The sequence below is a fragment of the Thermobia domestica genome, chromosome 1 (genome assembly GCF_964235325.1).
Source record: "Thermobia domestica chromosome 1, izTheDome1.hap1.1, whole genome shotgun sequence".
Taxonomy (NCBI): domain Eukaryota; kingdom Metazoa; phylum Arthropoda; class Insecta; order Zygentoma; family Lepismatidae; genus Thermobia; species Thermobia domestica.
In genome coordinates, this window is record NC_137454.1 from 295,619,180 (window position 1) to 295,646,707 (window position 27,528).

The following is a 27,528-nucleotide window of genomic DNA, read 5'->3' on the forward strand; positions in this document are numbered from 1 at the left end:
TTGGATTTGAAGTCTTGGGTTACTATACTGAATAAAACAACCTACAAACTTCACTCATGCGTGTTCACGATCTCAATAGCTCTAAGAAATAAGTTTATCTGCGACTTTGGTCGGAAACGCTTAGTTATGGCGATAGGGCTAATTAAAGGAAATTAGTGGAGTTGGTCATAGGGTTACTACACTGAATAAAGCAAAGGTTTTCGGTGGCGATGGTTTAGTTCGGTGAGATTTTGTCTCGCGAGATTATGGACGGCGAGGTTTTGTACCCAAACCGGAACGCCCGAGGAAAGTCGTCCACTGGAATACTATTCAGCACCGTCGTCACATTATTTATTCGTTGGGTTTCTTTATTCATTCCCAGCGTTTCTTTATTCGTTGTCATTGTAAGAAAATAGAGCGAAGTGTTGCAATCAAGTTTTATGTTAAATGCGGTAAAACTGCGACCGAAACATACAGAATTATGCAAAACGCATATGGACATGATTTAGGACCGGTCGACACGAGTTTTCTTGTGCGTCAGATTTTGGCCAAAAGAAGAGTTACAATCCTTGAATACCCTCCATATTCGCATGATTTGGCCCCAATGGACTTCGTGTTCTTCCCTAAGTTCAAATCTACCTTCAAGAGGAAGCATTTTCATAATGTTACATCGATTCAAGCGAATATAACGGCGGTGCTTTATTGGACTTCACAGCGCAAGGTAGGTGGCCCCTATTGTAGACCTCTCAGTGTAGGTGCGCTTTTGGCCTAGGCAAGTAAATATGTTGGATTGTTGAGTCTTTCAGCTGATTGCTGATGCAATTTCCTGTTCATTATCGTTATGATCTTATATTCCGATTCCTCCATTGTATGCAGGATCAATATAAAGTACTCTGGGTGATTTAAAAGTGTTCGAAACATAACAGTTCACGATTTTTTAAATACTGGAGTAAGAAACAATCGAATTTGCTTCAAACAAACACTGACGTATAAAACAGTCATTTTGCAGCTTCATTGTGATAGAGTACAGAGTCTCGGATCAAATTCAACTACGAGGCATTGAGTGTTTCGAATTCCAACCGCTAAGGAATCCAGTTTTTCATACAGTTCAATAACAGTACGAAATTACTATAGAAAAAAACAACGCACGGAATGTAGAAATAATTAAAAAAAAAAAACTTCTCACTGGAATGCTTCGCCATATCTAGGTTGAGAGTTCTGTATTTCAAAATCCAGTTATTATTCTATGTGGAATTAGGCTACTACAGTGGAAGCAAGATTTTTATGACGACGTCAGCGTGACCGTAGCACCGAATTAATCTGTTCCCTAACATGGAACACTTGAATCAAAGGGACGAAACAATGTGTATCAGCCAAAGAGCTGTTAATGTGCGTTCTGGTTTTATTACTCCTCACAACATGTCCCGGAGATTTTTTGGATGATTTCACACAAGGAAGAATAATCGGGAAACTGGAAGAGGGACGAAGTGTGACGTGTATGGTTCAGTAGTTTGTTATTGGCCATGTTGTTTCATGTGTGTGGGGTAGGGCTGTTCCGATAATCGAGAAATCGATAACATTTCAAAACCGTTTCTTCGGTAAAGAATTTTAATTTTATCCAATTATCGAACTTTCGAGACTCCCGAAATGTTTGAGACTCGAAATGATCGAGACTCCCGAAATGTTCGGGACTCTCGAAGTGTTCGAGGCACTCGAAATGTAAAAAAACATTAGACAACTTCGAGACACTCGAACTGTTCTAGAATCTCGAATTGTTTGAAAGCAGCAAATACAGAAATATATCAATATGATCGCATTTGTCGAGTCGCTTGAATATTTAGAAAAGTTCGGGATTATCGGGGTGTTCGAAAGAAACGATGTATTCGAGGTTATCATAGTGTTCCTTTTATAACTTCTCTCCTTGGCAATGTAGTGAAGGAAAAGTTTTCCCCCCGCAGATCTGTACAAGGTTTAAGCAGTCTATCAGAAGAGAGAAAGAGGAAGAGAAAACATGCATCACCCGAATGGAATTGGAATCCAAGACAACGTTAGTCTACTAATAGTCACTTTGCCGATTGCGCCAATAACAGGGCAGCCAGAAAAATAATTTTACATATGATTTCGACAAATACAACTTTGCAATAACTTATCAGATGAAAAAAGTTGTTTGACTAGTTTGGCTGCAAGAATAAATCATTGGAGAGGTGAAGGAACCGAACTGTTCATCACTACTATCGATAATACCCGAAACTTCGATAATACTCGAAATGTCGATAATACCCGAAACTTCGATAATTTCAGATACTTGAACGGTTTCGAGTAACCGATGACAACTCGATAAATTTTCACTCCCGAAGTTCGATAGGTCTTCAGCCTTATCGAACACCCCTAGTGTGGGGTTGCATTCGAAACCACAGGCAAGAAAATACGGTCTACCATGGTTGTGTACAGCAGCAGATGATTGCTACTGTGTGTAGCAGGCAAGAAGGAACCGACATCAAACAGCAAGTGTAATTGCAAACATATTTGAACCATACTGCAAGGTGTCCAATCTCACGCTTCTCAGTAGTGCGTCGACTGCATGAGGGTAGTCTCTTTACGCAACAGCTAATACGGTGCGTTGTTATTGACATCCTCAAATCGGTGGCACCGTTTACGGCGGTCTCAATAATATCAGGACTGGACCGAGGAAAGTAATCACGTCGAGTTCTCTTCACACATGAGAACAGATTCTGGACGTACGCACTGATCCGTCGAGAGTGGGGAGCATTCAACGAACTCAGAAATATTGTCGGATACGATCGTTTTGGTGGTTCCTTTGTTCTTGTTTGTGGGGCATAGTGTTGCATGAGCATACCGACCTCCAAATTTTTGAATGCGGTACATTCACCGATCATCGTTGTTGTGACACTATACTCTTTCCCCACGTAGTCTTTTCAGAGATTCATTTGGCCCCAACTTCACATTTAAGGATGATAATGCGCGACCACATCGAATAGCGCAGGTGGCAGAGCTCTTGTAGCGAGAGGATATTCGGCGAGTGGACTTGCCTGCCCGTCCATCGACTCAAATCACATCTAATACGTGTGGGATCCTATAGGAAGACGTTTTGCAGCACCTCCCACTTCACCAAGGGTCATGTAACAGTTGTCAACGACGCGCTGACGTGGTGATCACACACCCTTTTAAGGACCATTTCACGCCATCTATGATGTCACGGGGACAATCATCGGTCCCAGTGCGCAGTGCTTTCAGTGTGTTATTCTCTGTATAAAGGTGCCATTTTTTTGTTCTTTTAATCACATTTTTCTGTTGTTTCCTGCATCATACTGAAACACTACTTTCTATGTATGTTCAAGTTTCACATAAGTTTGCTTGCGACTGACACACCATGCGAAAATTACTTTAGGCCTTACGTTTTACACACCAGTGTAGCTCACCCGTTAATTACATATGAAATGCATGTTGATTCCATATAAATTACTATAATTTGTTTGTAAACACCTAACAATAGCGTCACTTTATTAACAAACTCTCAGTAACTTACTAGTGGAGGGAATTTTATTCCAAAAAAAAAGTAAGTAAAATTCTCCCTCCTCCCAGCATTTCTCACCGTGGCATAAAGTCGTGTGTAGCTTTTTTCCACCTCTTTTGAAGTTCAGGTGTGAAAAGTATAAAAAGCAATGGATCCTCGAGTGCACCTTCTTTGTATATGAATTTTTAAATAATCATAGAAGTTCTCATTACTTTCTTTTCGTCTTGTATGAAATCAGCTTTAAAATAACTTAATATGCAACTTTAATTGCATATCAAAGGTAGCATAAACTTCAGCAAAGTACACTAATTGTGTAGCATAGAATATGTAACTCGTGTATAGCCCCTATATATTGCGGCAATTGTACTTGACTTATTTTCGTGTTACTTTAAGTACTTTCGTCATAAATGCATTTGTCATCGATATTGTGTTCTATGCACTTAACAGGTGAATAATCGTTTATCTCATACTACAAAGCAAGAGTAAAGGACAACAGACTTTATTTTTAGGATTGACATAAACGAAGTGATGAAACACACATTCGGGCCGATGAAACACACGTTGAGCCGATCTGTTCATCTGATATCTTGGTCAGGGCTATAACGTCAACAGTCTAATTTGAATATGAACGCATTATACTATAGATTAGGAGACATATACTGTATATGTGGACTCTGATAATAGTATGTGATCGTCCTTATTCAGCAAGACTCCATATCGGAACTCAAAGCATTATTCTCACCAGATAAATGTTCCACTACAAAGCTTCGTGTTCACAAGATACTGCTTGGAAATTTTGGAATTTTTCTGGGAGAAGAAATATGAGAGTTTATGTAATGATAATAATAATAATTTATTTTCTTATGAGAAGAATACTTTGTACTCTTGCGAAAGCGGGAATATTTATTTTTTAAAGCAAAACGTGTTATTTTTCATTTGCTAATAAAGAAGGGAAATAGGGGTTATAAATCTTGTATAAAGTATTTTTTCTTGACGTTTCCGTGCCTTCGTTTTGGCGTTTCTGCTAACCATGCCGCAGCAAGGGAGAAAACGAAACGGGGAAATCCAGTGAGTATCTCTCAGTGTTATTAATCAAGGATATTAATGCCGATGATACTGGGAGCAAGGAACAAAACATTAACTTTGTTCGTTTGTGCCCAATCTAAAATAAATGTAAAAATAATGTAAATGTAAAAAAAAGAAAGTGTAAAAACTATTTAAAAAATAGAACATCATCATTGTCTCCCATTATAGGAAAACAGTTGGACTAATTGAAATGAACTTTTGAACGTAGTTAGTACCTGCTCGAACTAGGCTTTTATTGTATTATTTTCTTTAAAATGCATATTCTGTGAAAGGAAGAGTAATTAAACAGGTACGCTGAAAATTGAACATGTCTCGATCTTCTCATTTTAGGAGGATGGAACTCGGTATATAAACTCCTACCAAAAACAAGATGACACGTGCGCCAAAAAAAAAAAAAAAAAAAAAAAAAAACGGCTTGTAAAATTAATTTTTAAACATAGCATTTGAGTTGACCTGTGTTCGTAATTAGTCCTACACTCTGATTGAAATACATTACCTCTGGGTAGAAGGGGTACGGTAAATATTTCGCAAACAATAACGACTGCATAATTTGAAGTGAATTTCTGAAGATAGTCCACAACTTTTAAAGAATATTTGATGAACACCTGTGTCGAGCTGTATTCGTATAATTCCATTTCGATTCATATATGTATCTCAAAGAGGTTCAAATATACGAAGTGCATACCAAAAGTACGTGCCGTGTCGTTGTAATTCCCAGGAACTAACGTGTCTCTCTTTCTCAACAAGCTCTCTCTCATTGCTGATACACACTTGTTATCACTCCGTTTATTTTGTGTACCAGTGACATAGTCATCTTTGGGGGTATGTTTCAGAGATTGGAAAATAGCATTTTCAAGGGCAAAATTGCGTCCACAAGAGGAATCCTTGAGATTTAGGAACAACCAGAAATCACTCTGGGCTAAATCTGGTGAGTAGGTTGGGTGCGGCAGAAGTTCAATACGTTGGTCAGCCAAGAATGGATCACAACATTAGCACGGTGTGGCGATGCATTGTTCATGTGGAGGATAAAATTGCTGTTTGCCATTTCTAGACTGCGCAGGCGAAACAGATCTTTATTCGTTAGACGATGGATTATTTGCCCATCAAATTTGTTATTAGATCTGGTGAGTAGTTTCCGAGAAATGAAGTACCATATACATAAACTCTCTTATAGTAAAAATTAAGATTATCATACGTTATTTTTCTGTCGTGCTATCATTGTGAATTGAATTCGCATGGTTAAGATGACCGCGCTAGCTCTTAGATTTTGGGTGAATAATATTGTACTGCTACAGAGTAACTGTCGTGTGAGTAACACTTGGAGAAAACCCAACATAAATAAAAGAAAATGCCTGATTACCTTTTATTGTAACATTACTTAATAATTTTAAAAAAGTGTGAAAATCCATAGTTTGCTAATTAAGAAAAGGAATATCATTTAAATTGTATTCCTTTCGTAAATCAAGTGCAAGCAATTTAAATTTTAAAAAATCGTTTTATTATTTTTTTTAATCGTAATTTTTCAGCTCTGATTGTTCGTGCCCGGAAACTTCATTCAAATTATTCGTTTGAATTCCAGGGAGAGGCCACGGTCCTCCTTGCGGCCATAACGCACATCAATAAACTTCTTTTTTGTTGATGTATCTACTTGACGGACATTCTGATCGTGTTATACAGGGTGTTTCAAAACAACACCCACAACGTATAGGAGGTGATTCCTGACACCAAGATAAGACAAGAAGTATAGACCAACTGGGCGCACAAATGCTTCCTTTCGGAGTCGTACATTATTCCAGATTGTTCAGCAGCCCTGCGTTTTTTTGTTGAGTTCTTTCCATTTTCAGGTTAAGGAACAAGAGACAATTGTCATATTTTTTCATTCCATAATACAGTTACCACCTATCTTCACTAAACTTTTTTTTTTTTAAAAAAGTTTCACTGTATTCCGGCTGAGCGTGGTCTGATATCTGCCGGATTAATGAGAGTCTACTGTATTTCGATTTTACAATTAGACGTTTACATGGTGCGAAATTTACCAACCTACCCCATTACTGTTCTACTGCTAATGTTACGTCATTATTGTAGGCCTGCTCGTGGAGACTTGCTTTACCAGTTATTATTGATCAAAACATTTCTCATATTCCTGTCGTCACGTTGGAATCGACTAGGATCATTTTCCGAGAAACTAACGAATGCTTGTATTTCTTTGTAGAAACTGTTGTTAACGACATCTTTCAGTTTCTTTCGTTGTTGCGTATACATTTAGGACCACTATGTGCACTATGGAATGGTCCGGACAGCGTATGGATATTTTATCATTGTTATTAAATAAGTTATTTCCCGCGGCATCAAGTTCAGCATGCCTTAAATTAAAAAGAGTTAGAGTAGAGCGCGTTCATTTTAAAAATTTGAGTCTGAGCCTTAGGGTAGTTCAGTTTTTATAGTTCGAGCTTGAGTTTAGGATGTGCTCATTTTAAAAGTGGACTTCTGCAATTCTAATTTTGGGGGACCAATTCGAGGTAAGGTTTTAGATAGCAAGATATTCAGGACAGTATACCAGCAGGATTATAATCTTGCTTAAAAAATATTTCTGACATTATTTTTAACATATTCTTAACTAATGTACTCTTATACATTTCGTAATCTACAGTAGTAACGATAAAGTTAAGTTGCAGCTATATTGTTTTATTATTATTATTTGTTAAGAGACGGTGATTCCTTTCACTCACATCATCCGTTATTGTATTATTTAACTGCTGTAATCGCACATTTTTCTAGAGGGCCCGTTCTGTTCGTTGTTCATAAAATACAATCTTCACTCGAGAGAAGAACTGCAGCCTTAAGCACGTCAATTTCCTCTACCTCGTGCTTCATGCGCTGCATTGCTAATGTGTTTTCGTGCGTGGAGAGGATTAAGATGATCCTTGTTGATGCAAGAGGGATAGTTTTATTCACCTTAATCAAATAGATCGTCTTCTAACAGTAAATCGTACTTCCAGTGTTTAAAATTCCAACACTATTAAAAGTTGCTTTTGGTTCATAAATTACGATTACCGTACTTGGAACTAGTAACTAGTCAAAAATTTATACTACTTGATCAAGGACTATGCAGGATTCTTTTCCTAGCGGGGGGCTCCAAAATGTTTGACTTAAACTTATTACTATTATTGGTTAGTTTTCCTTTGACCACTGAGGCTATATGAGACATAGACTTATAGTTTAACGTCCAATGCGAACCACCGCAATGCGTTTAAATTTCAAGACTATCAGTGGGAATCGAACCCAAGACCCTATACACCAAAGGCGTACGCGCTAGATACTAGGTCAGCGGGAAAATTATTATTATTATTATTATTATTATTATTATTATTATTATTATTATTATTATTATTATTATTATTATTATTATTATTGTTGTTGTTGTTAATTATTATTTGCACATCAAAGAAGAACTTCCTGAAACTTAACAAAAAGCATAGGTCTATATCGAAATTGTCTTACCTCTGTTCAGTGGTGCACGTAGAATTTCGTCAAGGATGGAGGGCCAACCTCCTAAGTTCATATAATTACAGATGTTTGTTTATATATCTTAATAGGTAAATGCTTGTATCGTGCTCAAGAGCGTGTTTAAACCTCGTGAACTCGTACGTACGTCACTGTCACTGTTCGTTGAGTCCACGACACCCACATTTGTAGTACGAAAGTTCGTCCAATTCCACAGTTTTTAAATGTACAGAAAATTATTTTAGTAGTAGTAGTATTACACACAAGAAAATTAAATAAAATCTGATTTAGTGTCGCAGTGGCTTAGTGGTAGAGCGCTCACTTTTTGTACGTGGTGTCCGTGGTTCTAATTTAACTCGGCCAAGTATTCTTTCTGATGGACAGACACTGTGAGCGTGGGTTTTCTCGGGGTTCAACCATTCCTCCCACATCTTCATTCCAACATTTCGGTCATTATCCGTCTCCCTTTGCCTCGTTGCCAATTGTCGGACGTTAAACATAGGAAACCAAGTCAAGGAAAAACAAGCAAAAAAAAAAAAAAAAAAAAACTCAAGAAGTAGAAACCTTTAAAAGTGAATAATTTAATCGTATAAAACAAAATAATATAACAAAACAAAATAATATAACAAATTTAGGTAAGAATATAGTTTTACTTCCAATTATGCATAGGTACTAGACCTAACAGAAAACTGAATAAAATCTATTAATATTAATACTTACTATTAAACACACTAAAATTTTGAAAGTGTTATGCGTTTCAGAGAATTTTGAAACTCTGAATTATTGTGTGTGTGGAACTTTTATCAAGGTCGTCCAATTATTATTACTATGCATATCATTATTATTATTTCCGTTATTCATATAACTTGAATGCATAAAATATAATGAGCATAACAGAGTCTACTTTTAAAATATTTTAGCATTCTTTAAAAAATCACTAATGATAAAAGAAAATCGACCTAATGATTTCTGAGGTAATGACAGATATTGTCGTTGTTATTGTCGATACACACATCTGTAGAAAATTGAAACTTGATTTTCCTTTAGTTGTAGTCTCGTTCAAATTGATACTACAAATTTTTAAAGGAAAACATTTTGAAATTATGTAGATAGTGAGTTGAGTGGGGAACACTTCTTATCCTCGTATCCACGAACTATCCGAACGAAATACGGTGAGGAGGACCGGACGAACGAAGTATACCTACCTTCGGCACGTCCGTGCATCTGGCAGTGGATTGGAATTACTGATGGAACACTTGCAACTTTAGTTAAAAAGGACAATTATGATAGGATAAGTTGGGATGATAATTTTTGAAATATCAATTCTGCAAAATTTGTGTCATATCCGTCTACAACATAATGAGAGTAAACATTTTATAGCTTCTTCTCGTAACAGAATTCGTAATTTCCATAAGTTGGCCGAACTCGGATTAATTAGAAAATGGCATGTAGTCGGATCCTGCTATTCAGTTGTTTAAATAACTCACTTCCTTTACACACTGAAAGTCGACCATTACGGAACTTTTACAATAAAATAAAAACTTCGGCAGTTGAGATTGCGTGATAACCTGCAAAACTTTCAGCATCATTACACAAAACTCGTTTCAAAATACGATGTTGACAGTGTGATTTCCTTAATTCATGTTGTAGGTCATAAACGTACTGTATAATTGTTAACAATAAAGGTATTGAAGCTCATAGCTATACTATAGAGAACATGACAGGAAAGGAGGAACAGTATAATAATTTACATTCATTGTCAGTCTTTACGTATGTTTGTAGTCCAGTATGCATGATTGTGTATCACGTCCGCCCTATTTTTTTTCTCCATCCATCTCGTACCTCTATAGCTGCAGGAGTTAAGTAGTTATTCAAAAATATAAAATACGAGGAACCTAGTTAAATGAATGTTAATATAAACTAAAACATACTCTATGATCGGTAATTGTAAAATCTGTATTTTAAAAATACTCCGTACTTACTAATATCTTTGGCACTTTTACAGTCGCATAATTTACTTTCTTATCTCTTCAAAAATATGTGTAATCCTCAGACTTACTACGTATTTTTCTACTGTTTGCAAAATGTCATTTAGTGAAACATTGTTTGTAGTATGTGATATAATTGATTTGGGTATTTATTTCTTGACAGTTGGAAGTATTTCAACAACACTATTTCACTAAATAACATTTTGTTAACTCTAGGTAATTATGCAAAACATTTTTAACCTATTCTTTTACTTTGGAAATATGTAGAAGATTTTAAAAAAGTAGATTTAGGGGATTGGTAAATTTTTATTAAGAAGTTCGGTTTATCCTGTCAGTCTGCGTGTTCGTCCGAGAGACAAAAAATCTCTAGAGCTACTTGACGGATCACCAGCAGTGTTGGTCAGAGTATAGAGGGAGCATATAAGTAATCAAAATAATGGAAATATTTTGGGAAAATTGCAACTTACTACTGAATACAATGAGAGCGCGCTCTGATTCGTCGTAAAATTGAAACATATAAGTTATTATGGTGTCCAGAGCAATATTGCACCATTCCTCATGCACTTTGGCACTCAATTTCGGCAGTGAAGACAGAGAAGGATATCGCCATGGAGTCGAATGATCACAGGTGTTCAAAAATGTTGATGTCTAGGAATCGGGCACGTGAGCCAGGAGAGGTCTTGGTAGTTTATCCACATGTTCATGAAATCATGCTTCAACAGATACAGTGTTGATTTGGGATTATGCGTTATTTCCGGAAAATCTGGACCGTAGGTTGCACGTTGTCACTTAAAATTTTCCATTCTACACAATCATAATCACAGAATCCAGTAGAAAACAATTCGGAACAAACTTTTTGAGGCATGCGTCGTATATGAGCATGGCGTATTGTTAAAAAGTTAAACAGAACTACCACATTACGCGTCCATTCATCGGCAGTCCATTTTGCATGTTCTCGGTACCATTTTTTACAGACTAAAGCATTGTTGGCAGCGATTTCAATTAACGTGAGATCACAATGCCATTTACAGCAATTTGACATCTCAATCCGAAAATGAAATGGAATCAAATGAAATCTTATGATTTACGGCCTACGGTTATGCTGATTATGCTAAAGGAGACGGAGACGGTGATGATGAAATAATGAATGAAATGGTGGAGTGAAGAAAGTGGGAGGAAGCTGGAGAACCCCGAGAAAACCCACGCACACGATGTTTGTCCACCACAAAGTTCACTTGGCGACAGCTAGGATCGTACCAAGGACCTCACGCACCTAAGGTGGACGCTCTACCACTGAGCCACCGTCTCAATCCGTTTTGGACATACAAAAGACATGAATAAAGGTTGCTCTGCTGCTTAAAATGTAGTTACAGGAAATTGTTTTAGAAAGTGTTGCTTTCTCTGTTTCTATAACATTACAACAATAGTTTTTGGCGGTTGTAGTTACATCAAGTTCTCGCAATTTCGTAATTTTAAGTAGTGTTGCAAACTTAATCAATGTTCATCATATCTCCGGAGCAGCCGAGTTACTGTAAATGGCATTATGAAATTTGCTTTTGTTGGAAATCATCTGTTTGATTGAATGTGATACTTATCTAAGTACTTTTTAGCAATAAAACCTTTCGAAAAAATTAAAATGTTGAAAGATTGATTATAACTTTGTTTCTACTTGCTAGAAATAACGTCATTTCATGGTCATAGTATTCAACACTAAGGTATTTCCGATTTGTATTTACACACCCGTTTCGCTTGCGTTGTTACTATTGTAGAGACCTTTTAAAAAAAATGGTTGTTTACTGATGTTTGTGACAAGGTTGTTTGATTTAAATCAAATTGATTTAAATCACATGATTTTTTTTAAAAAAATAGTGATTTAAATCAAATTTATTTTTCTTTAAACTGAAACAAAATGCAGTGCTTTTGAGTATTCTGAAACTCTAATCCAATATAAATCTAAAATTCGTATCTTAATCCGTACTGTGTAGCGGCAGTGATGTCAGTTAATAGGATAATCAAAAGGAATGTTCTTAATAGGTTACTTGGTTTATGTGTAGTGATGAAAGTTAGTTTATGATTCAACTAAGATACATACTGACCTATTAAGATCAGATTTCCGTACTTCTTGGAATGGCATATTATTGATCATTAAATAATGTGACGAATTACATAATCACTAATCGTGTTTGTTCCCTTATTAGCAGATAGCTGTAAGACGATACTACATAAAGAATGTAAAATTAACATTTAGCCAACCTCGTCATTGCTGTTCCGTTTATTAGTTCGTAACTCATATATTTTAAGATCAGGTAGAATGCAAGTTTAAACGAAATATATATATATATATATATATATATATATATATATATATATATATATATATATATATATATATATATTTTTTAAGATTAAAATTCCTGAGCCAAGAATTTTGACAATGTAGAATTCGTCGTCAATGACAATAATTTAGAATTCAATATTCAGAATTTTCAGTTCAGGATTTTACATACCATTTTCGCTAATACCTATATATATATATATATATATATATATATATATATATATATATATATATATATATATATATATATATATATATATATATATATATATCACATACTTTTTTTACCATAACTGCAAAATTATTAATAAGAACATTGAAAAATATATTTTTCAAAAATGGCATTTTTGATTAGAAACTACAAGCTGTTCGTTTATGGCAGTGTCTACGTCCTGTGCCAAACTACTTTCTACTAACTACTAAACGATCTTACATGATGTTATATTATGTTGGTCATACTCAGTGTAGATAACTTGAAATTATTTATGTACGTATAACATAAAACACACACACACTCATATATATATATATATATATATATATAGGGTGGATTGATTTAAATCACTTGATTTTTTAATTAAAAATCGCTGATTTAAATCAAATTCCGAAATAAAATAATTTAAAGTGAAAATAAGTAAAATTCCGTTTTTGTTCTGTTATTTCGGTTACGGAAGTTAATAATCATAATACAATGAGACTCAAATGTACAGTATGTACAGCATAGTATATAAACAAGTGTCATGCACAGGATGATTAGGGAAAATCCTGTTTTGAACGGGTAACGAAGCAATGCTGCTTTCTTCTCTTCGTAACAATGGGTTTGGGTTTTCAAATCGTTAACTATTCCAACGGGGAAATCACCATCGACATTTAATATGAAAATTCTTTCGTGTGCGCGTCTGCTTGTTTGTTCCCAGATAATAGGGCGTATTTAGAGGGGTCCTATCCCCTCTCCGATTTTTTTAAAGATTTATAACTTTAGGCGAAATTTATGTATTTCGTACCTCAAGCTAGTTCCATTTTTTAAAAAATATGCCCCTACCAAATATCAGTAACTTTTGTGAAAAAAGTGACATTTTGATAAACGTTGCTATACTTTTTCCTTAATGCTTAACCTTTTAAATTAAATTACCTACTTTTATTCTATTAAAATTCGAATCTTCATTATTCGATTAAAAAGTATCAATAAACCTTTTTACTTCGTTTTTTTCTTTCTTCAAGACTGAAGGCATTGTAGAACATGTTACATATGCTTTCACGCCATTCTGCGTCGAGACATAGTGTGCGATGACATCATAAATTTTAAAAAAAATTTTTTGTTATGCCTATTATTATTATTATTATTTTGGCAGGCTTACATTTTGCATTCAAAAGACTGAAATTTTGCACACTCGTTCAGTGCATCCCTTAGTATTTTTTAGATGTTTTCAGATCTCTGCATGAACACAGGGGAGTCCAGAAGGGAAAATGTAAAAAAAAAAAAAAAAAAAAAAAAAAAAAAAATCTAACAAAATAGCTTTTCTCGCGATTCAGATGGAGACATATGAATGGTACCGTTTGAAAGGCTGTTCTATTCTGAAGAGAATGAAGTACGAACCATGATCCTAGGATAAATAGGGATGTTTCAGGAAACTGTTACCTGAGATCCTATTTTACACGGGAATCTGGGGTATTTGGGGGATATTATTTTTCGCGGGCTTACTTTTGCACCTGGAAGATTGAAATTGTGCACATTTATTCAATGCATCCCTTAGTATTTTTCAGTGTTTCAGATCTCTACCTTAAAACAGGAGGTTGGTCCAGAGAGGTAAAAAGTAAAAAAAGGATATTTTTAACAGAAAATCCCCTTTTCCGTGATTTTTCCGCCCCAGATACACGATGGAGACATTTGAGTGGTACGATTGAAAACCTTTTTTTTATTCTGAAGAGAATAATGTACAAATCACGACCCTAGAATAAATAGGGATGTCTGAGAAAATTTTTATATTACATGCGGGTTATCTGGAGCATTGTGAGGATGTTCTTAGCTCATTGTTAAATATTTTTCCCGCCCTTACTATTCAAAATAGCTTGAAATTTTATTTTCGTACACCCCTTAGTATTTCCCAGTTGATTTTGAGATGTGTGCGTTAACACAAGGGAATCCAGAGGGGATGAAAATTTGGGAGGAAAATCAGAAAAATCCCATTTTTTTCAAAATTTCCCGCTTCAGAGACATGATAGGGAAATGCGAATGTTACCGTTTCAAAGGCTGTTCTATTCTGAAGAGAATGAGGTATGGACATGATCCTAGGATAAATAGGGATGATGATGTAGCTGCTTGACTGAAAGTCTAATAATTTTCCTTTTTAAAAAAAGCCATAATTTAAAAGGGTTAAGAAACATTGTTTAGGATTAACAGAGGTTAACGATTGGGTATTAATTCAAAATTCAACCCTAATACTTTCACTTAAATGGCATAATTAGCATTTAATACTAATTCATAATGCTTTTTCTTCAGTTCGCGACTTGTAATTTACGAGGAGAAAGATTTGATTTAAATAAAAACAATCGATTTAAATCAACAACAATGATTTTTAAAAAATCATAATTTTTCCACCCTGTATATATATAATGTAGATATACAAGTTTACCTTGAATATATTTACAGTTTTATACATGTTATTTTTGTAAATGTACGTTGAATTGTAATAAAACAATGACTATTTTTCATTGTTACTCTAGTACAAATGTTTATGAAAGTCTCGGAAGTCAGACATAATAAACTTACAGACTATAACAAATTGACGAGGGAATGATATTTATTTAACAATCACCAGATGCAACTCAGAGTCTATTTTATACTGGATATCTAACAACATGGAAAGGATTTGGGAAGGTATTGGCCAGGGCCTATTTTAGTAGGTACCATCCCTGCATTTGCCTGGTAGGACTGAGGGAAACACTGGAAAACCCGTCAGGATGGTCAGCAGCGGGAATCGAACCGTGACCTCCCGAAAGCGAAGCCAACGTTGTACCACTTGAGCCACTTGATATACGTAATGAACAAAAAGAAGAACATGTTTTTTTGAGAAGGCTACGGCATCGAAACTTAAATTTGTTTTGGGCGTTTGTTCAGTAAATATATTATTATCTTCCCGATGTGTTATTTGTTTGAACTCACACACATAGTACAATAAATTATGTAGAGCTCCTCCGTGGCTAAGCGGTTAGCGTACGCGCCCTTGGCGCGGGAGACCCGGGTTCGATTCCCGGTGGGAGCTCATGTGGTTCGGATTCCACGTTAATCCGTAGGTCCACGTCTCACATAGCCTCGCTGCTGAAAGAGACGCTAAACTGAAATTCAACTCAACTCAATAAATTATGTATATCATGAAACAGTTTTTCCTTGTTTTTGTATTTTTTAATTCACAATAAAAATATTCCTTATAATGCATATGAAAGTTAAAACTTAACTTCAACTTATTATATACAGTGGAGTATCTTAATTCGAACTTAGATAATTCGAAATATTGGATAATTCGAACAGAAGTCCATTCCCCTTGAAAACTGTATTGAAAACAATAGTAAAAAATCGTGGTTAAATCGAAATTTTTAATGTTGGACAGATGTAAACAGAGAAATACAGTTTTAACGTGTTTTCAGTTATCCAGATGCAACCATAGGGAAGAGTAATACAAAAGATAAATAGAAAATCTATGTAATGATAAAGATGAAGGTGAGTTGGGGAAGACTTAAAGATAGAGAATGTGTGCCAATCTCATCTTGTTTCAGAATTGGTTGAAAATTTAATATGAATCATTGATAAAGTCAACCAAATGTTATTAATATCGTATTCCACGCAATACATGAAATTCAAGATTTATTGACCGTACAAAAACAATCAAATTTAAGCAAATGAGGTTTACGACTTCTTAAAAGTGAGAACAGAATATTCAAATTGTTACTGGTGTTTAATTGTTTGCGCTATTCAATGTATGTTGTAGTGTTGTACGTAAATATATTTTCCATTGTACTCGCAGTTTGAATTATGTGGAGTCAATGTCGTTTGTTAGTTTGCGGTATTCGATCACGCAAATAATAAGCTGGTTTTAAGGTAAAGTCTACACCATATGAATGTGCTTTTGATGCACTGTACTTCGGTTTCTTTGTTGTTATATATGTAAAAATGAATGTTGTTGGATAATTCGAATTTTGGGTAATTCGAAGTTTTTTCGTGTCCCCTTGAACTTCGAATTAAAAAGAGTCCACTGTACATGGATTAATTTTTTGGGATTCATAATAAAAATGTTAAGAATTAAAATTGTTTGAAATATGTTATCGAAATTCATGTTTATTTTCGAGGTTTTGTATTATTATCTGCATCCACTACTACTAAAATGAGTTTTTGTAGTCTAGAGAAGCGAAACAGAACCTGCTTTATCAATTTAAAGCAGAATTTGAAAAAAAAAAAAAAAAGCTCAAAATTTCCCAAGCAAAAACGCGAAGCAGAAAAAATCGAGTTCCCCTCCCCCCCAAAAAAAGATGTTTTTGTTTTTCAAACGCTTGCATCTGTATTTGGGATTGAAATAAGTTAACGACTAGCAATCAATTCAAAATTCAAACCCAATACTTTCACTTAAATGGCATAATTAACATTTAATATTAATTCCTAATGTTTTATCTTCAGTTCGTGACTTTTATTACGCGAGAAGAAATATTTGATTTAAATCAAAAAATCGATTTAATTAAACAAAAAAAAAAAAAAAGAAAAGAAAAATCATGATTTTTTCCACCCAGGTTACACATTGTAAATTAGCATGGGCAGTAGAGAAGTACCACCATAAGCTTCTGCAAATTTCAAAGATAAATCGTTCCCTTCTGCAGTTAATTTGAATTTTCGCTGTTTCGGATCGAGAAGGTAGGCCAAGAAATAGGGAGGGGTTAATGCTTCCGTATACCTGTTTTCATATTTATTTTCTCTATTTCATCGTCTTGCAGTGCGTCTTTTAACTCTTCATGAAGACACTTCCATATTCCTACAGCGTCAGATATTGTTGTTTCATTTCTTTGAACTCATGTCCAATGCAACAGAGATCGGTTTGAGATTTTGGACCAAGTGTCCTACATTTCTTTTAATTTTTTTTTTTTTTTTTTTTTTTTTTTTTTGCTTTCTGTTGTATCGTTTTGTCTATTTTTTGGTCGATTCTTCACATACATTAAACAAAACTGGCCAATTTTTAATGTCATTCTCTTCACCCCTAGAATCTTCTACTACTTCTGCTTTGCACACTTCTAAATGTTTCTTCAGATGGATAACAAGATCTTGTATTTCTGAGCCGCATACCTTACATTTTGCATGAAATCCTTTCTCGTTTGCAGTTGGAATTCGGATAAATATATATATATATATATATATATATATATATATATATATATATATATATATATATATATATATATATATATATATATATTTAAAAAAACTATACGTTTTCGTTCTTTCGTTCAATCATCCAGATTTGGTGGAGATCAAGGTGACCACCCAGTTACAAGTTAAGAGAACAGTGATGTACTGCTCCTGACTAATTATCACATATGAGAAACACCTTTCTGGAAACATACCATAAATATCGGGAAACCCCCAATTTTGATTTTTAGTCTAACTAAAAGAAACTGGGAAACCTCCGTAACTTATCAAAATAATCAAAATAATAAAAATGAACATTTAAATTTTACTTTTAAAAAAATCTAGTAAGGTAAGTGCACCAGTAGCTGATACTGCTCCAAAAGCTGACACTTTTATCTTAAATTGAACACAATAAGGTTATTTGGGATCATTAACAGATTTATGAACGCACACACTTTTCTTGGTGGTTTAGCAACATTTTGCTTAGTCGTGGTTAAATTGCGTGCCAACTGATAGAAGCATGACGAAGTTGAATTACGTGCTATGAAGAAATATGCAAAAGTGAGAAGAATTCGTAAGAAATACGGTAAGAATACTTACCTTGTTACTATTATGTTAATTTATGATTTTTTTCTAGTTCAGTAGCATGTTGAATATGTATTGTGTTGGTGAAACAGGGTAGTGAATTACGGGTGGAAAAGTTTGTTAAATTTCAAACTCTAAAACTTCAGGGTGTGTGTGCCAGGTATTGGTGTCCTTTTGTGTAGGCTTATTCCAGTAGCTGACACTGCATGTCAGGCATTGGTAAACAGCATAACGGCATTAATTTATGAATTTAATATATAATTTACACGAAAAAGTAACATTTGTCTTCTGTTATCAATTACACTAAATTTGGATATCTCGGTCAAGAAGCTGACAGGGGCTGTCACTTATTGGAGCAGCAAAATACTGTTTTGTACAGCGGGGGACACTTCTAAATGGTACAGCCATATGGAGATTTATGGCTAAGGTGTACCATTTAGAAGTGTCCCCCGCTGTACCAAGACCTGACATGAAAAATTTTCAATGGATTTGAGCAATGCAATGATGCAAATATCATTATTTTACAGAAAAAATATTTTGTGGTTCTTCTGAAACAGTTTTAAGACAAAATAATAATACGACCCGCTCGGGAGAGTAAAACTCCCGGAAGTACGTTTTTTTGCGCGCTACTCTAGCCAGCTGTTTTACGCGCTATCCCAGTCAGTTGTTTTAAGTTGGTCACAAAATCTGTATCATTTAGTACAAGGGGAAGAAAACGAGCCTTATATCATGGATTACAAGGGCAACAAAACGAACCCTGCGGGGCTTCTAGCCCGTTCCTACTACTACTACTACTTATCTGCACAATAAATCACATTTTTGAGTATTATTTTCGTATTATTTTAATTTAAAAAGTGTTATAAAATGTAAAAAAAAATGTTTAAAAACTTTCCTCGGGCCGGGTTTGAACTCACGCCAAAAGAGATCTTCGTTACTAGCAGATAGCGCTAGCCCACTCGGCCACGAGGACCGATAACAACAATTGTCTGAATTCTGCTATTTGAATGCAACGTGGCAAGACATAGATAACGCCAACCAATCAGAACTGTTTTCCGTTCCTACTTCCGGGAGCATTACTCTCCTGAGCTAGTCCTATAATAATTTGTGATCTGCTTCTTTTTAACTTTTCATTGATTGTTGGAACAGCCGAAAGTGCGGTATTTTATCCAGGCACCTTAAGATCCATCCAGAATTCTTAACGCAGACGAGACTGCTTCCTTTTTGTATCCGAAAGGAAATAAGGTGTTAGTTCGTAAGGAAGAAAAAAACTATACACACACGTGCAAGCAATGATGAAAAAGAAGGTATGACAATGCTGATTACAACTAGTGCATGTATTTTGACTGCCCCGATGGTTGTATACAGTTGCAAATGAATACCAGCTTCTGTAGCTAATTCAATTCCTAAGAATTGGGGTATTGGTAGATCTGAATAGGTTGGATGACAGTAGAGACATTTTATGAATATATGACTAATGTGTTTCAACTATGGCTTGAAAAGTCAAATATCCAAACTCTTGTGTTGGTTTTCCTTGATGGTCATGGATCGCATCTCACTGAATCTCTAACCACTTGTTGTAGTAACAATGGTATTGTGCTTTAGCTTTGTATCCGTATTCCACTCATGTTCTTCAACCGATGGATGTTTCAGCTTTCCATCCACCCAAGATCGCTTGAAAATGTGGTGTGCATCAGTGGAGAATCGAACATGACGGTAGAAAGCTGAGAAATGAAGACTTTGCACCTCTTTTGAAAAAAAAAAAAAAAAACAATGAAAATGTCAATAACTCCAATTGCAATACAAAATGGATTCAGAGCATTTGGTCTCTACCCAGTCAACGCTGATAATGTAGACTATCAAAACTTCAGGAAAGGAGGAACAACTTTAGAAATATCTTCCGGAAATCTCTCCAATAAAACTCATCACGGCTAAATAAATTAATTCTTGTGTTTCCTAGAACAAAGAATTTGTACTGAGAAAGTTAAAAAAAAAATCTCCGATTGTGATGGCACGTGTTTAAGCAACATACAAGATAAAAAACCTTTTTCTCCTATGGAAATCTATAAAGCTGGATGCAGAGAGGTGTAACAGACGTGATCCTCCATCCAGAATAGACAACATTCAAGTTACGGATGAAATATCTACTCGACAAAATACGGATGACACTACTAATATATCAATTCCAAGCACTTCGAAAATTACAGGAACTCACGTTCCTACGAAAGAACAAGTTACAGAATTAACTAAAATTTCTACTCACAAAATAGAAAAACTATGTTTTCAATTCCAAGGACTTCGAAAACTACAGAAACTGACGTTCCTACCCATAAACAGGGAGCAAAAGAAAGTACTGATACTCTTAATTCCCTAACCATTTAAAAGAACTTTATTTTGGCCGCACCATATAATCACGCCTAATTTAAAGAGTAGGAGAGATAAAATACCTTCAGTCGCAACATCGGCAGAGTGGAAGAAATAATGAAAATAAGCGAAAGGAAAAGGAATGCATCCAGGGAGAAAATGGAGAAAGGAGGAAGCAAAGAGAATCAGTGAAGAAGGCAAGGAAGAGAAGAAACTAAAAGTTCGACGAAGAAGAAAATGTGACATTTTCTTCGAGGAATCATCCGACTCTTCCATTGAGCTTCAACTTGAATCTGACGAAGACAGTGGCAATTGGTATCAGGGAAGGTTGTCATGTGAAAGTGAGTCCGAGGGCAATCTTCACGCCAATGTTTATGTAAGTGTTCAGTATAAAAGTGAATATTTTCCAGGAAGAGTTTTGAAGACCAAACAAAACGAAACTTTCGTCAATGTTACGCTAAAGACTAGATATGACTGGTGTTGGCCGAAAGTTGAGGACAAGCTATGGTATGCATATGAAGACATTTTGGAAAAAATTAATACACATCAATATGATTCGAAGGTGGGAGCATATCGGATAGAAGAAATTGAGAAATATCGCGTTAACAAAAGGTAAGAAATGTCTTAAAATTTTAAATGGATATTTTTGAGTAAATACCCAAAGGGCAGATTCTACCTATTGTACGTGCTGTTACTTCTGTTTAACCTAATTTTAAAAAAAATGCGTGATGTTATTCTTACTAATAAATGATTTCATTATATATATATTCTTTAAAATAAAACTGTCAGCTTTTGGCACATTACTGTGTCAGGTATTGGATCATTGGTATTTTCTGTGTGTCAGCAACTGGTGCAAGTGTGTTATGTTCCATATAAATTTCGGTAACTCATATATGTTTATCTGAAAGTCTTATATCAATTAAAACCCTTTCTTAAACTTAAACCTTTCAGTTTACTAAAGCCATAATCCTTCTATGTTGTTTTATTTGCAAACCGAAGCATTAGATCTAGAATTGTATCCTTAAAGTGTCAGCTATTGGTGCACTTACATTACTAGTGATTTAAATGTAAAAAATCAACAAAAGTTTTTTTTTTTTTTTAATCGTGATTTTTTTCAACCCTGGTTTGTGACACTGTTGCGTCCTAAGTTTGTAACACTGGATGAAGTGGTTTTGTAAGTTTTCGTTATCACGTATATTTGAAATATGTATTAACCTGACTTGGTGCTATTAAAAAAAGAACTGTATTGAGTTGGCAATATTGTCAATCGGGTAGTATTGCGGAGCATGCCAAATAATGTCCGCCTATTGATATTTGCATGTTACAAAATTTCATCGAATTTTATCTATTTAAATCTTAAAAGGACGTTCCAAGATAAATGGTCCACTCTGTATATATTCGAATTACGTATGTGTTATAATAGTAAATTAAAAAGTTTATCCTATTCTAAATTATTCAATTGTTGAAATAAAGAACACTGACTAAAGCAATACTTTCCTTCTTCCTTCAGCTGGGATGTGATTTTTTTTAAACTTCCTCCCTTCCACTCAGGAGCTGATAATGCGACTTGCCTGACGGTATCATTTCCATTGGACAGTGACAGATGGCTTACTCTCGTTGCGCCAGTTGGCTTGAAACTGCAGAGGAAAATTGTTCCATTTTCGGTTGAAACTTCTGGACACTAAACTAATATTAATTGACTACTTTAGCTCTAAAAAGTTACTGCATTTGATTTCTTATGGGATCAAAGATAAGAAATTTGAACCGAACAATAAAACGTGCACATAATTTATTCCCCTCGGATCAATAAAATGCAGCACATCAAAGAAAATAATACTCTATTGCAGTGTAGTAGTTTTTCCGTTCTTGAATAACCTGCGTGAACTTATGACATTTTCTAAGACAGAATTGTTCGTACAATAATTATAATTTTTCTTGTGTTCCTTTCGGCATAAAGACTTGTCTTAAATTAGTTCGTAAACTAGAGGATATTTCATACTAAAATCCGGGGTAAAAGTGTGAGGGAACGCGGGGAGACGCCGTCCCCGACCTCCAAAAATATGTACCCCCCCCCCCCCAGTTCCTAAAAATATAATGAGCAAAGATAGACAGGGGGACGGCGTGACATCATGCTGCTACCTACCGTCCTCCTACCTTTTCAGATCCACTTTTACCCTTGGCTAAAATAATAGATAATATATAGTTATAGAGAGTTTTGGGTGCACCGACATTGCGCAAATTTTCCCACGCTTATCTGTTGACACAGATAAAGCCTTAATGAGCAGGCAACAAAATTGGAAATTGCGAAAAAAATCTTGTGCAACGTTGCCATCATTACCATAAGTATATCGACTAATAAAAACAGTCACCAAAATGCAAGTCGTTTTAACAAAAAAAAAAAAAAATACAAAGTAATGGATAACAATAGCATTTTCAGTCATCTATATTATATGTGTGCAATGGCGTCGTTAGAGAGGGTGACTGGGGAATGTGTCCCAGTCATTCATTTTCCGTATCATATCTAACTGTAAGATTAAAACTGTAAGAATATAGTTATTGAAAGCAAATAGTTTTGAAATACTGTAAGGAAAACAAACATATATAAAATAAACAATATATATAAATATTTCTAGAAGTTCTCTTGAAATATCGTGAACAGACGTTCGACCAATCAGAAATAAAGATTTGTCTATATCTTCCAGTTTTGGCCAATCAGAAACAAGCACTTGTATACATATTTCAGGTGTGTCTACCACATATCTTAATAACTATCCTTTCACCTTTCTATAAATGATACTTAGATTTGCATTTGCGTCTTAGTTGTTCTTAGGTGCTGTGAGAAACATTTGTTATATATTACCTAGGTATTATCGTATAAATTGTTACAAGAATGAGTGGTCAGTGTATTAGAGATAAATAGGGCCCCTTGGCAAGAAAGCTCGCCCCCTTGAGTGATGCAGCAACTTATATCTACGTGTACCTCCTACATGCAGTTAGAATTCTAAAGCAGCATGTCGAATGTTGTGTCTCGCCGCGGTTTTCAACGAACTTAAAGAGTTCTGGTTTGGCCAATGGCCACCAATTAATATTGCTACCAAAGTGTTTACCATCCTCTTAGGTATTGATTAAGACCAATATCGTCTCTCTATGAATTACCGTTCCCATGATATTGGCCAAAAATGGCCGATTTCCAGAGATTTAAGGAGCATTATTTGAGGAACCGTAAGTCATAGAGAGGTCATATTGGTGTTGGTCAATATCTAAAAGGGTGGTAAATATTTTGGTAGCAAATAGTAACCGGTGGCCACTGTGCAACTGGCCATCAATTAATATCAGTACGAAAATGTTTAATGTTCTATTAGGGATTAACACTGATATCATCTCTCTATGACTTACCGTTCCCGTGATACTGACTAAAAAAGTTCGAATTTCTAGATATTTAAGCAGTCATATCTCGAGAACTATAAGTCATAAAGAGATGATATTTTGTTAATTTTTGCGAGAAAGAGAAGAGGGTGCGGATAAAAAGATTTACCTTTACATCTAGGAACAATTACAGCTATCCTTCCCGCTAGATCTCTCCATTCTTTTAAAGTTCGTTCTGGCAATGCTCTTAGAGCATTCTCAACTGTTTTATCCTGAAGATATTTACCGGACAGTGTACATTAGAAAGGTTTTGGACCTGAAATTGGTTTGTGGGCCTGAAAAGGGCCTCAGTTCTTTAATTACTGTGTATTTGCTTCACTCCCAGAGAGATAACAAAGCGTTTCCGTTAGCCGACTGTCGGCAAAGCGTGTTCAACGTATATGGCCAGAGCAAATGTTGAAAACATTCTCAAGATGGGTGCTGGTCCCTCCTTTGTTTGGACACGAATGAGGTTCGTGAACTGTACGTTTTGCTGTTTTAATGCATCTCTGATGTTATCTATGTTGGTTGTGGTTGGAACACCTTCTTCAGGAAAGCAATGCATCTCAGCAATTCTTCTCTGCAAAGCTTATTCTTCTCCGTTGTGCACTCTCCCAAATGTCACCAGCAACTGTATGTCAGACCTCCTCAGGTTCTGTTAAAACCCCGAACGAATTGCGGATATAATAAACCAATAATAGAACAAGCCAATGAGGAACGAGAATCACAACGAGCCAATCAGGATCGAGAATTAATCGCAAGTTTTAGTGAGGAGGGTAATATAAACAGGAAGCAATAAACTGGAGAAACATAAGTGAAACTTTCAGAATGGAGTTTACATTGACGAAAACAGAAAAAGGTGTACCTTGTGTATTAATGGGAGGCTTTAAGTATCGTTTCTTTCGCCAAGGAAAAAAAGGCTCAAATTGGAGGTAAGTTAATGTAGTACATAATTTTTGCATGTATATAAGCCTATAGCTTGCTAAGTTATGCAAAGCCTACATTAGTATTTTCAGTAGTCAGCTTGACCTATATTTTAGTAAGTTCTGTAAGCCTATATTAGTATTTATGCTAGTCAATAGGATCCATATATACTTTGTTAAAAGATGTAACACACTATTAGTATTAATGTCGGGAAGTTGGACCTATATTTTGTTAAGTGATGTAACCTATATTAATATTTATGCCATTCAGTTGCTTCTATACTTTGTTAAGTAATGGAAAGTTACATTAATATCCATGTCAGTCAGTTGGGTCTATATTTTGTTAAAATATGTGTCTAGTCCCTATTTTAATATTTATGCCAGGCAATTTGTCCTATACTTTCGTAAGTGAATAAGTAAGCCTGCATTAGTATTTATGTCAGTCAATTGGACCTATACTTTGTTAAAAGGTGATGGAAGATATAACATTTTTGCCAGTGAAATAGTGAATACATTTTTCTTTAAATAGTAAGTTTAGAACACGTGATACGATTTAATTATTATTTCCTTTCTTTCAGATGTACTAAGAAAAGCTGTAATGCTAGTATAACAATGGATGAAAATACAAGTGAAGTTTTAGAAAGGAAAGATATTCATAATCATTGTGAAGATGAAGATGGTGTTCAACGGCATTTTCTTAGAGAGAATTGTAAGCGACGAGCCACTGAACAATTGAACGAGAAGCCAAATAAAATTATAAGGCAGGAAGTTTCAAAATTGGAACATCATGACACACTTGATCATAAAGAAATTAAAAGATGCCGAGACGTTATTTATAAAAATCGAAGAAAGGTGACTCCTCGTCTACCCAGAAACACCGTAGAGGCTATACAGCAAATGGTTCAGAAGCAGGATGATATAGCAATTGACGGAGAAAGATTCATCTTTGTTGATGATGAAGCTAATATAATTCTTTTCACGTGTAAGAAAAATATCGAGTAAGTATAATTTCATTTATAACCATTAACTTTGAAATGAGTTTCATTTACAGCATCAAGAAGTAGAATAGGAAGTAGTTGCTTGAACAGAAAAGTTCCTTTTTCCGTCTTATTTCCAAATTATAGTAAAATAGTTTTTTTTTTTTTTTTTTTTATTCTCACAAAATATATCGTAACATAGCATTTCACCTAACGATATGACACTACAGTCTTGTTTACTATTTTCTTTTCTGACACTAATCTTATTTTCTTTTCAGTTTTCTGTGTGAGTTCAGCGGGTTAGAAGTATTTGCAGATGGAACTTTCACTTATGCTCCTAAGCATTTCACACAGTTATATACAATACATGCATATAAAAATGGATATTATCTACCTCTATGTTTTGCATTTTTGCCGAAGAAAGACAAGAATACGTATGTGGCCATGTGGAAGATGATAAGAAACTTAGACAGTAGATTCGACTTGAAAATCATTTACGTTGATTTTGAAACAGCTGCTCACGAAGCCATCAAGAATGTGTTTCCAAATTGTGACATTCGTGGCTGCAGATTCCATTTGGGACAAACATGGTGGCGGAGGATTCAAGCCGACAATGATCTGCGACAAGCATATATGGATCCAAAATCTGAACTAGGTATTATTGATATTATTATGGTCTATTATTCTTTATTATTAATTTAATAATACCATGTGGACTTTGTTTTGTTATATATTAATACAGAATACAGTTGAAAATAGAATCTTATTCTGTTTGACTGAAGAATCTTAATTCAGTCACCATTCTTAAAAGCAAGTAAACTGCTGTTCTAATAATGTACGAAATGAAGAAATTATAAAGCCAACAGTAAGATCCATCAATTTCACTACTTTCCCAATGCTTGCTTATTCTAACAAATTATTATTATTATTATTATTATTATTATTATTATTATTATTATTATTGCTTTTCTTACAGGTTCATGGATAAAGGCATTTTTTGGGTTGCCATATTTACATCCAACAGAAGTATCAGATGCCTTTACTCAACTAATATCAATGACGCCGGATGATACAGGGCATAAATTTTCCGATTACGTCCTAGAAAACTACATAGAAGACGGTTGCAAGTAAGTAGCTTCCTTTTGAATTTCATCTATAGTAGCACATGCTTCAATAACTCTTAATACTGCAAAAACTGTTGTCCTAGTTTGAACACAACATTAATGGTTGTGCTGATATGGTATTTTCTCTCAATGCAACTTAATTATAGTGAAATTTTCTTCTGTCTTCATGTAAGACGTAGATTAAAATGCAGGTTTTGATAGTTGTAAACAAATTACGGACCAAGACTATAAATATTTCTTGAATCTAGTGTTATAAATGTTTTAGTGTTTTATATAAATTGTCAATAATTGTGTGCATGAACTAAGGATCTTTTTATTTTATTAATTTTAGGTA

At 34.8% G+C, this 27,528-nt stretch overlaps 1 protein-coding gene across 1 annotated transcript in view; it reads left to right on the plus strand.

The window, feature by feature from the left end:
• LOC145661515 (uncharacterized) overlaps nucleotides 1-27,528 on the plus strand; it is a 113,928-nt gene that overhangs the window by 29,267 nt on the left and 57,133 nt on the right. The gene's annotated exons all lie outside the window — the stretch shown is intronic.